Source organism: Perna viridis, chromosome 1 (genome assembly GCF_037379345.1).
Source record: "Perna viridis isolate PV_CMFRI_1.1 ecotype Kerala chromosome 1, ASM3737934v1, whole genome shotgun sequence".
Classification (NCBI taxonomy): Eukaryota; Metazoa; Mollusca; class Bivalvia; order Mytilida; family Mytilidae; genus Perna; species Perna viridis.
Genome location: NC_142445.1, coordinates 46789594 through 46801443, shown reverse-complemented (window position 1 = coordinate 46801443; position 11850 = coordinate 46789594). Strand labels below are relative to the sequence as shown.

Sequence of the window (11850 nt, the reverse complement as noted above, 5' to 3'; positions counted from 1 at the left end):
CAATGTGTTAATTATATGTACATGAAGAATGAAGTACAATTTTTTTAAATATTTATTTTTGATACAAGTTACTTCCTTCATTAAATAAGATTCATTTTTACACTTTCATTATAATTAACAATTTAAAATTGTTCAATGTTGTGAGCATATTTTTCCAGTGTGAAGAAAGTGTTCTCGTACATCTCAGCATATTTCATGTAATTCTTTGATTAACTTAACAAATAATATATTTGGTAAAAGAACAGAAAATTTACATATGTAATGTCTGTTTCGCTCTTGATCTTTTCTTAGAAATTGACCAGAAAAGGTAGAATTACATATACTTTACAACGAACTTAATGACTTAACAATCCTCTCTATTGGTTACCTCTGCATCAGTGGAAATATCAAATCCAGCCTTGTTCTAACACAGTAGTTGCTGTTCGCCATTGGGCTTGTAAGCCTATACATCGATCTATTTTAACAGTATGATGTTGTTATAAGAATTTCATGTTATTTCGTCCTATTTTTTCATCTTTGATAATAGTTTATGACCTTACATGACATAAAAGCAAATCTATGAACAAAGGAACTTGCGAACCTGGTCCTTGCTACTACTGTATTCTTACGTTTTGGCTTTCTGAATATCTTCTGTTTTTACGCATTGTTTGTTTTTTTATCTCAAATTTTGCAACTTTTTTCTTTTTACAATGAATTATAGTTAGTTCCAACACCTTGAGAATGAGGAGCTCGAAGTTTTTATGGCTCATCGTAATACTCTGCCAAAATACTAACGTTTTAGCGGAAAATTTACTATGAGTATTTCAAAGTATCTAGTTTAGAGGTAGTTGCTCCTTTTTTACAAATTCGTTTGTAGTAAATTCTTGATTTTGCTATTTTTTTTTCTGTTGTCCTTTTATGGATTGTCTAAAGTGCGTCCAAAATGGGATGTTAAAGTTATCTAGGGGACAAGACTCGAGTGGTAATCAAAATAATATATTCCAATGGTAAACACTATAGAAAAAAATGAAACACACAACAAAGAATATGAAATGACAAAATAACACCACATAGAAACAAAAGTAAATGAGCAATCCGGACTCCACTAAAAGAATAGGAGCATGGACTAAGTGCACCGTTAGGTTAAGCGTCCTCTTCTTTTCTAGAAATTCATAAAATGTAACGTTTGGGGTAGATGCAAGACGGAAGGAAACTATGACACGATGAACAAATCGGTTCAATATTTGCAGATGGATACACCATAATGATCAAGGAGTTTACAACTTATTGTGATGACTTCAATATGTAAACCATATTGAATTTATCATTTTTCTTTATCATTTTTGTTTTAAAAAGCTATTTTTAAATTGATGATTTTCCGAAAACGTAAATTCTAAATTTAGTTGATTTATCAATATTGTTAGTCGTTATCCAATTTTAATCTTTACAATCTAGGTTTGTTTAGACACTATGCTTTGGCATGATAGAAATGCCTTCCTTTCAGTTCTGTGTTAAAATACTTTTATGCCACTTCGAATACATTATATCGATAAGTTACTTTAGTTTCTTTATTCAATCTGATTCAGAATCGTTTTTCTTAAATGAATGACATCTTTTAATTACAGTTATTCAATAAAATCATTATTTAATGTCCATAGGAGAAACTAAGCTGGAGACACTTGTCTTATGTAGTTGCATTTTGTGCGAAGTTGTGGAAATTGTCTTCGTAAAGTTCAAAAGTAAGAAAAACCGATGATGTCAAAATAAAAAGTCCTGTAACGAAGTATCCAACAATTAATCCTTTAAGGCAATCTCCGTTCCCTTTACTTTTGTATCTCCCACGACATAACGTTGTGATGCATACTACTACATGTATGAATGCCTCCACTATACCATAAAAAGATTTTACTTTCTGAACTACCGAGATTTCTTCTGAAGTTTTTACGGCTACAATTATAGCAAGTATCATCTGTGGAAGGTCTTCTATACAGGTTGAAATAAAGGTAACAACAGTAGTCTTTGTATAACTTTCTTTTTTTCCATTAATTTCATGCCATAACGTTGTTATTTGTATGATAAAAAGTATTGTGCCAATAATTGCAAAGGTAAGAATTGCCCATTCAACGCTGTCTACGTCTTCTAACTGTCTTCCTTCATACTTATAGATTTCGCTGAAAAATACCCAGTCGACAATTAAATCTATTATTTCCATTATGATTGTAGCCAAAAGCCAGAGATAATTCAAACTGCATCCCATAATGCAAACCTGGAAGTAAATGAGTTAAAAAAAGAAAGTAAAAAAAAAGCTTCTAGATAATTTTATGACTTAATTCTTTAGTCATAAACAAATGTTTTTCATATGTATTCATAGTTGTTATAAAGATATGTTTTAGGTGTTTACAAACCATATGTTGCAATTTTTCCTGCATACATTGGTTATAAAATTGAGTTATTTTATGGTGAGCTGCTGTTGGTCCACAAAGTAATTGTTTTCTATATCTGGTCTTTGTCCCTGGATTACATTCTTTTGATTTCCGCTAGAATCTTGATTCCCTTGATTACTCTTTATATAGTCAAAAATTCTAGATAAAAGATATAGCAAATTGATTACAGGATTTAGAGACAAGATTAAAAGTCTTATTTCAATCCGTCTCCACATTTTATAGGCCTTCTATTTGTCAGACCTAAACACATACTCTTAAATATTGAAAACAAAAAGACAAAAAAAAACAATCGCATCGATGAGGAAAAAGGTAGTTGCTTTCTATCGCAATTTTAATTAAGCCGCAAATTTCATCATTAAAGTTAGTACTTACCTACTATGTGCTAAATCTCTGGGCTAAAATGCTGTATGATTTCAAAAAATGTTTTAGGCCTTTTTATAAGTTCATTTTATTTATAGCAAATTGATATATTTGTATTTTGGAATCTCCCAGAAACGCATATGGTTTTTAAATTCCTATATTTAGAAACAGGAATATTCAAAAGGCTTTATCATTGATATTTTTAATTTTAAATGATTAAAATATCGTGCTAACACACATTTAACACTGTAAATATAAATTTCGATTTTGTTCTTATTTGTGTGTTTTAATTAAGTTTTGTTTTTGTTGTAGTTTTGTGTATGAAGTTTCATTTTGTTTTACTGTTTTTTTTTTGTTTTTTTTTTTGGTATTTGAGTTTTCAATTGCTTTGAGTTGACATGTCTGTATTTACATTTTAAGATTTGCTAAAGAGATTGAGGAATTCCAATTACAGATTTGTGTCAAGTTGAAGAGACACCTTTCAATTGTTCAATTCACCAGAAAGATGATAATTTTGCTATGATAAAATATATGAACAGTCTTCCATGGTGTAAGGGATTCCCTGACGAAACCTGTTGAAGGAATGTCTCGTTACGTCAGGTCGACGCGATGTTCATTGTACCATTTTTGTCTTCAGATGACTATTTGTTGTATAGCAAATATGCTGCGTTTGCATTCATTTTATTTAAATTTATGATTGTACTTAAATTTCAATTTGTATTTATCAAATAATATTCCATATATCGATTTAATATGATAAATATATGATGAAAATTCATAAAATGAGAGATGGATATCAAAGGATGTGATCATTTAAAGTTGTACAGTTAAGGTGTAAAAACGATTTAATGCACACCAAAGAATTAACTCTACTAAATATATATATATATCTTTGAAAAGGGAAATGTATCGCTTTTAATTATCTAAGGTTGTTGTAAAAGCCATCAAGTTGGCATATATAAAATATAACAATAGAAGATATTACATTGTCAAGATCAAGTTGATTTAAATTCTGATAATTAATTAAAAATACATTTCAGTATATCTTTGTTACGTATAGCATTTGATTTTCCATTTACATATATACATACTACATTTTCTTGATAGGTTTGACAATACACAAAACGTATCATGAATTAATTGAATCGTTCAACACTAAGCTTTGACATATTACTTTATGTTGTAATTAAATATTATTTTTTAGATACCTGTTTGTAAAGGTATCACATTTGAATAGTGCATTTACACACTGCCTTTATTTCTATCTCGAATTTTGAATGAATTGATTGTACAGATATTAATTACTTTCCTTTTGCAATGTGTGATACTCTAACACAAAGATTATTAAATAATCTCGGGGCGGATGAAGTTATGGTTTCTGAAACTGCAACTGATGCTGTTGGGTCTTAAAGTCGAAGGAATTTGAGAACAAGTAACTTTCTGTTAGTGATAGATAAACATACATTTGTAAGAAAGGAAAGTCTAAAGACTGTGCATCTAATAAAAAAATCAACACTGTCCCATGAAGGTAACTATTTTATTGATGTAATACTGTAAACCTTGAAATTTTGATGCAGTTTTTTTTTCGCTATTTACGCGCTAACATCCTTAACGTGAAAATTAAACTGACGCGAATGTATTTTTCGAAGAACATTATGATGAACGATCGCCAATTTAAAACTGCGCGAAAGCAGATTTATTGCAGAAACCGAAAAAAAAGACGGCGCGAAAATGTCCCGGTTTACAGTATTCCGGAATATATTACAATATTGCAATTGATTTTTCTGTACATACACCAGCTCAGCGATTCATAAAATCATATTTTTTTCTTTCAATTTATGTAATAAAAATACGATTGTACAATTGGATTTTGAGTTTGATTTGATTTTTTACTAGATAAATCATCAGATTGTTAGATTTTATTTGAATTGTGATATTATCTAGATTAAAAGGTCTGTAAAGATTACTGGGGAGATGTGCTTTACAAAATTATTGTATCATTATTCCTCACAGATTTCAAATATTATGAACCGGGATTCGAACGGTAGGAATAAAACCCAAGAATAACCAAATTAGCATCGACATAGAAAAAAAGTAAATGGGCATCTATTGAGCAAGGGCCAGGTGCACCGGAAAGGTATACGTTCTCTGAAGTACCCACCGAGTTGCTTATAAATTGTCAATTCCAATGTAGACGAAAAAGGGAAAATATTTTATGACGTGGTGAACAAATCGGTTCACATGGTCCGGATTGATTTCATAACGATCCACATGTTCATGATGATTACCATAAAAATTGGGTTATTCTTTATTCTACTAAATACTAAATATATATAAATTTGAAATAAATCATGTACATATAAATGTAATATAACAAACTACCAAGAAGTGTAAAGTACCAGTCGTACATAAGTAGCAAGTAAACTCTTTTTTTCAAAGGTAGTCACTTTGAATTTTAAATTTCTATAAATAAATTTTCCAACATTGTACAATTTTGTAGTGATTTCTTCATTCTGAATGCAACATAACCCTGTTCTAGAAGTTTAATTGTAAGAAGTATAGCGTAATACAAAAGTCAGCGTAGTTGTAGTAAAAAAAATATTCTATAATTAAAATTATGGGACCATTCCACAAAATGAAGGTTGTGATTGATTTGGGGTTGTCACTTGAATCGTTTGAAAAATAGTGGTCAGAAACAAGCATTTTCAAAAAATTTCCGACAATAACTTAACTATAGGCGAACAGATCTCTTCGATATTGTCCCACAATGTGTCATACTATATTAATAGGAAGGGCGGCATTGATTTTTTGGAGGAATTGTTGTTTTCAAGACAAACTATTTCAAGTCTAACTTTTTCCTCTGGCTATACCAGTTTCTGTCCACACTTGCCTCTCGTGCAATACTAGTCTATGTCCACACTTGTAATAAAACCTTTGGATATATATGTTATTGATATGTTTCATTGTACAATAGAGGGTAAAGCTAAAATGTTATGAGTCCGTTCATGTTTTTGCAATTATCTGATAATATGTTTACATTTAAGCAAAACAATTCACACAAATTTGGCAGTCGAAGATTCACTTATTTCTACAAAAAAAACATAATCATCATCATATCTTGTTAGTATTAGACAACACGTCCGGCGTCCTCCTTTTATCTCTTTTGCCTTTCTTTCTATTTCATCCCAACTGATTCCATTCTCTTTCATCTCCCTCAAACGTCCTTTTCCGTGTACCCTTTGGTCATCCCGGTTTCCTTCTACTAGCTGGTTTCCACCTTGGTGCTTTCCTTACATGCCTGATGTTGTCCGTTCTAAGGGCATGCCCTGAAAATTTCCATCTCCTTTTCTTTATTTCCATGTTGATGTTACTTATTCTTGTTTGTTATGTGAGTTCAATGTTAGATACTCTGTCTGTCCATTTAATTCTGAAAACTTTTCTTCCCTCTCTGTTTCTTGTTGGTTCTCCATGTTTCTGTTCCATATAGAAATCCTGCTCTAACTTTCGTATATTCTTATTTTCGTTTTGTTCGATATTTTTCCTGTTTTCCAGACATTTCCAAGATGGTTACAGGCTAATGTTGCTTTACCTATTCTACTATTTTTTTTCAGTACTTCTCCATCTGTACTTAAGGTACTGCCAAAAAACTTCTTCAATTGGTTGGCCATTCATCATTAGAATACCCGGAGTGTTGACTGTTTTATTTTTTTTTCATGATCTGGTCTTCTTAAAATTTAACTTCAACCCAATTTTCCTCGCTTTTTAGCTGATAGCATTCGATTTCGGTTGCATGTGCTGGAAAGTATGGGACTATTGCTAGACTTATGTCTACAGTAAAGTCCATGTCTTCCAATGCATTCACCCTCCCTAAATGCCTCGTGGTTTATTTGTTACCCTTCTCATTATAAAGTCAATTGCCAGGGGAAATAGTGAAGGGGACAAAATTCATCTCTGTCTTATCTTGATGTTATCAAAAACAAATCTGTCAGCTCGCCATCATGTCGTACTGCACATTTGAACCTGTTATACATTTTTGGATGATTTGGATGATTTTGATGCCAATCTCATATTGTTTAATGTTCCAAAGAGACTCTCTATGTATACTGTCAAAAGCCTTTTCAAAGTCGATGTAATTAATATTCATTTGTCTGTTCTAAAAATAGTTTGAAATATATGGATATCATCAACGCAAGATATATTCTTCCTAAAAACACTTTGCTCTTCCCGCAAAACTTCATCTACTGATTCTTTAAGTCTGTCTAGTATAATACAGCTCAAGATTTTTCCTGACACGGACAAAAACAAATACCACGCCAGCTGTTGCAAGTTGTTCTTTCTTTGGTAGTTTGACAATAATTTCTTGTTTCCATTGTATAACTTCATCTCTCATGTCATTTAATAGCTGTTTCAAAATTTCTTCACGTGACCTATGTCTGACTTTAATGCTTCAGCTTGTATTTGATAAATCCCTGCTGCTTTGTTGTTTTTTAGTTTCTTGATGGCATTAATGATGTTATTTTCCAACTGTGTTAATGTCTTGTGATGGAATTCCAAAATGTGTGTGTATCATGTGGTGACTCTCTATTCAAAACTTCATTGAAATGTTCTTTTCGTCTATTTAGTTTGTATTGTTTTTCTTGTAAGCAGTATTTACTCTTTTGACTTTACATGAATGGTACTTTTATGGTATTGGCCACTTATGGTTTTTGTTATTTGATATAATGTTCTCATATCCCCATTGTGTGCAGAGCGTTCTGCTTTCTCTGCTTGTTCTTCAGTGTATTGCTTTTTATCATTCTTCGCATTCTGTTTTACTTCCTTGTTTAATCTATATTCGCTATTGTAATTGTCGTTGTTGAGTTGGATAACACACTATATTTTGCTTCTTTTCTTTGTTCTTACTAACTCCCAGATGGTGTCAGATAAATATTATTTTCTCTTTTTGTGTCTAAATCCAAGCATTTCTTGACAAGATTCTTTATATACCACATATGTCATTCCAGTTCTCATCTACAGAGCAAATCTCCAAATTTCCTAAAGCCTGGAACGTATTTCTTAGATAAGTACTAAATGCTTCCTGTTTCTCGAGACTTTTTAGCTGTTTAACATCAAATGTTGTACATTTTTGTTAATGTGCTGTGTTTTTTTTTCTCGGTTTTAACTTGATCTTCCCAGTAAAAAGATGGTGATCGCTACCGACATCAGCACCTCTCTTCACCATTACATCTCTTATTGATGTTCGCCATTTCTTATTGATCAAAATGTGGTCTATCGGTTTTTTACTCTGTCCATTTGGTGATGTTTCTTTGTGGATGCTTTTGTGTTGAGATGTTTTGCCTCCAATTTCTTAATTGTTTACAAAGCAGGTTTCTAAGAGTCTTTCACTATTGACGTTTATGGTACCCATTACATGTTGTCCAATACTTTCATCTGAGCCGGGGTTGTCTGCTCCAACCTTTGCTTTCTGATATCCAATTACTATGACGACATCATGCTTAGGTATTTCTGCATAAGCTGTATTTAACATGTTGTAAAATGCCGCTTTTTCAGTATCTTTGGTATCGTTTGTAGGTACGTATCATTGAAAAAAAAATATAACATAACCGTATGAGGTCTTGAACCTTGCTGACATGAGGCGCTCGCTGTATGTCACATTGGTCTTACCTCATGAGAGGCTCAAGTTGACAGGGAAGACTTACACAATCGACTCCTTTTTCACAACAAGCTGCTATCCGAAGGTGAGTCATTCCGACAGACAATAAAAAAGCATATACTAATGTTTTCTGTGGATTAAATATAATACGTGGCACAAAGCGTACTTCGATAAGTGAAACTAAGTTAAAACAATAAACTGCATTACAGGAGTTACGACCACCGAAATAAAACTGTATTTAACAATCATAGTCTTTAATTGAAAGGTAAAACTCATGACTAAACTATACGACAAACCTGATGACTTCTCATTCTGAATCGTCAATTTTCCTTCCATCTTTTGTGTCCCACATCCCTAAGTCAACCGGTATGACGTTTTCGTATCATCACTCATACGTAATGCCAGAGCTTGCCAAAACTACGCGGACTTTTTGTAATGTGCTTAACTTATTATAATTACAGGCTACCGGAACAGGAACTGCCCCGATTTGTTCACGGTGTCATAGTTTCCCTTTCCTATTTCGACTCCCCCGGACTTGGGCGGGTCTTTCTAGAAAAAAACAAAATACGTTCTCCCTACCGGTGCATCCGTTCCACACTTCCAGTTTTTAGTGGATTCCTGGTCACTCATTTTCTTTTGCATGACCATTGATTGCGTGTTCGTCTTCCTTGTATAGTCGATATCCTTGAAGTATATGATGTTGATTACAATTCGAATCCTGGTTCCCTTTATTTCCTTATGTTCTTTGTTGTGTATGTCTGTTTTCCATGTCTGGTCTTTGTCTCTGGATTACACATTCTTTTGATTACCGTAATAACCTTGGTTCCATTGATTACTCTTTCCCTTGAACATAAACATACGTTCAATGTCTTCTTGTGTTGGCTGAACATTTAATAATTTCAAAAGAGTAATCCGAATTCTTTTATTAGAATTATGACCTTTCTTTGGAATGAATGACGAAAATCAAATCTTGTATACATTTGTGTGGTGGAAATTATCATATATAAGTTCTATAAGAAGAAAAATTGAACAACATGATATGCATATGCCTGCTATCGAATATAGTACTATCAAAACCATCAGACATTCACCGTTTGTATCTTTACCGAATTTTCCTTTATTATAGTGTTTGATGGCAACACAAACGTGAACAAAGGCCTCAATTATGCCGTATATAGCCTTTGCTATCTGTACTAGAGAAATTATTTCCGACGTGTTTACCGCAACTATCAAAGCACAAACTATCTGCGGGAAATCTTCGAAGCATGTGGAAACAAAAGACATTAGTGTTGAATATGTATAAAGTTCCTTCCCTTCTTGAATTTCACTCCACAAAATATACATCTGAATTACAAACAGACCAGTTGAAAAAAGTGCAAATCCAAAAATGCATTTTCCTAGATCTTGAAAAAAGTCATATTGTGCGCATGGATTTTTTCGCATTTCAAAGAAAAATGTCCAGTCCAGCATTAAATCAATCACTTCAAGCGTAAAGTTTGCAAGCAAAACCCAATAAAGACTCCTCATTTGAACACGGTTGCTGAAATAAAATAAAATCATGAATAAGAATGCTCTACAAATTAAAGACTTTTACTGTTGTTTAAGATGCTTATCCTATACAATCATTGGTTATATTGGTTTTATTCTCCTGAATTCAAAGAATTCAATGTTGAAAACTTCTATGCATATAATTCCAAAAAAAAAACTTATATAATATGATTAATAACTTATACAGATGCTCTTACTTTTCATAAAAGGAAAGAGTTGAGACAAAATGTTTCCTAATTGATTTGAATATATTTCTTGTGTCTTATCTGTAGTAACGTCATTCCATCGCCTTTCAGAGAGTGTAGATTGTAGATTGTAGACCATTGTCCTTTGATAGCCAGCAAATCACGAACGTCAAGTTGACAAACAAGAAATTTCGTTAGAAAATTATGGTAGTTCAATACTGGTAAAATTTATCGAGTTTACCCCTCAAATGATGAATACATGAAGACAGCACAGTGTCCAAAAATATTTCTTTGAAAATTGCTTTTCTTGCTCTGAAACCCAACAAAAACTTCAACCTGAAGTCTTCCTTAATTCGTAAAAATCTAAACACATTTTAAAACGATATTCAAAATTATAATTATAGAAAGCACGAAAAGTGTCAGTATTCCATACATTTTACGCGAATGAGACTATCTCATAAAAGAACACTGAATGATTAAAATCAGGCGTGCAGCTAAATAAAAAAATGATTTTTTATCAGTTTATTTGTAACTAATTAGCACTACAATCTCATCTTAAAACAGCCATGTCTAAGATTGTTCCTGAAGACACTAGAGTCTGTTATGAGAAGTTCAGCACGTTACCAAACACCTTCGCAGAATTTCTGTAAGATAGAAATCAAATGGAATTGAATTGAAACGAAGACGAATAGGTAAAATAGAATCATTAGTCAATAAATGCATCGGTTTAACTATTCTGTTCATTAAAGCATATACCAAAATATTATTACTCTGGTCCCTGGATTACATTATTATAATCTTGGTTCCCTTGATTACTCTTTCCCTTGAATATAAATATAAGTTCAATGTCTTCCTGTGTAGGCTGAACATTTAAAGCTCCTGGAACAGGGTTATGGTGCTACAAGATTGAAGTCATTACTACAGAGGTTTTATGGTCGTCATCATGAACTAATGGATCGTTATGGTTTATCCATCTGCGCCATGAAAACTGATTTATTCAACGGGTCATAGTTTGCCTTTCCTCGTTTGTCTACCCAGGACTTGACTTTTTATGAGCAACTCGGCGGGTGTTTCTAGAAAAGTCGTTGAATAAATCAGTTTTCGTCGAATACTACAGCAGAGTTCTTTAACTTGCGAGGAACGTGGCATCTTTCCCGGCACGGTGTACCACTATAGTTTACAGTCAGATTTTCCGTATTATAGCCTGACAGCCCCAGCATGTAACACGCCAGGGGTACCCCATTCCACTTCCTGGGGCACACATCCCAGTTGCTCTGTGGGCAGAGCGCCTAGCCCCCAGCTAGATGTCTGAGCACTTTCTAGTCGCCTTTTACAACAAGCTTGGCGCTGCTGTAGGCCTCTTCTTTTGACACCCGGACCTGTACGGGGCGTTTTGTCTTGAAATTCCCCGACATAGACAAGACATTATAAGCAGTATATCAAGTTGGTCAGATCATCATAAACCCAAGCGTGTTAATTTTGGAAGGTAAGATAACTCATAAAGATATTAGCACAAAGATACCAAAGCGTCAACAGTGGCATGATTCAAATACGTCAAAATCCAAAGACATGGCCATAAAAATACCGGTAACCTACTTCAAAGACAACAAACGAAAAATCCGATTAAACCAGTCAATACTTTATTTTGATCTTTAAACTTTTTGGTGCAAGGTTATGGAGA

General features: G+C 33.0%; 2 long non-coding RNA genes across 2 annotated transcripts; both read right to left on the bottom strand.

Moving 5' to 3' along the window:
- Positions 1-1533: 1533 nt before the first annotated feature.
- On the bottom strand, positions 1534-2890 carry LOC148629044 (uncharacterized). Its single transcript, XR_015914822.1, has 2 exons — positions 2796-2890; positions 1534-2245 (listed from the first exon to the last, which is right to left on the bottom strand). It is a non-coding gene; the product is annotated as an uncharacterized LOC148629044 (long non-coding RNA).
- A 6454-nt stretch (positions 2891-9344) lies between these two features.
- LOC148629043 (uncharacterized) lies at positions 9345-10278 on the bottom strand. The gene is made up of 2 exons (XR_015919352.1): positions 10182-10278; positions 9345-9976 (listed from the first exon to the last, which is right to left on the bottom strand). It is a non-coding gene; the product is annotated as an uncharacterized LOC148629043 (long non-coding RNA).
- Between the last annotated feature and the right edge of the window lie 1572 nt (positions 10279-11850).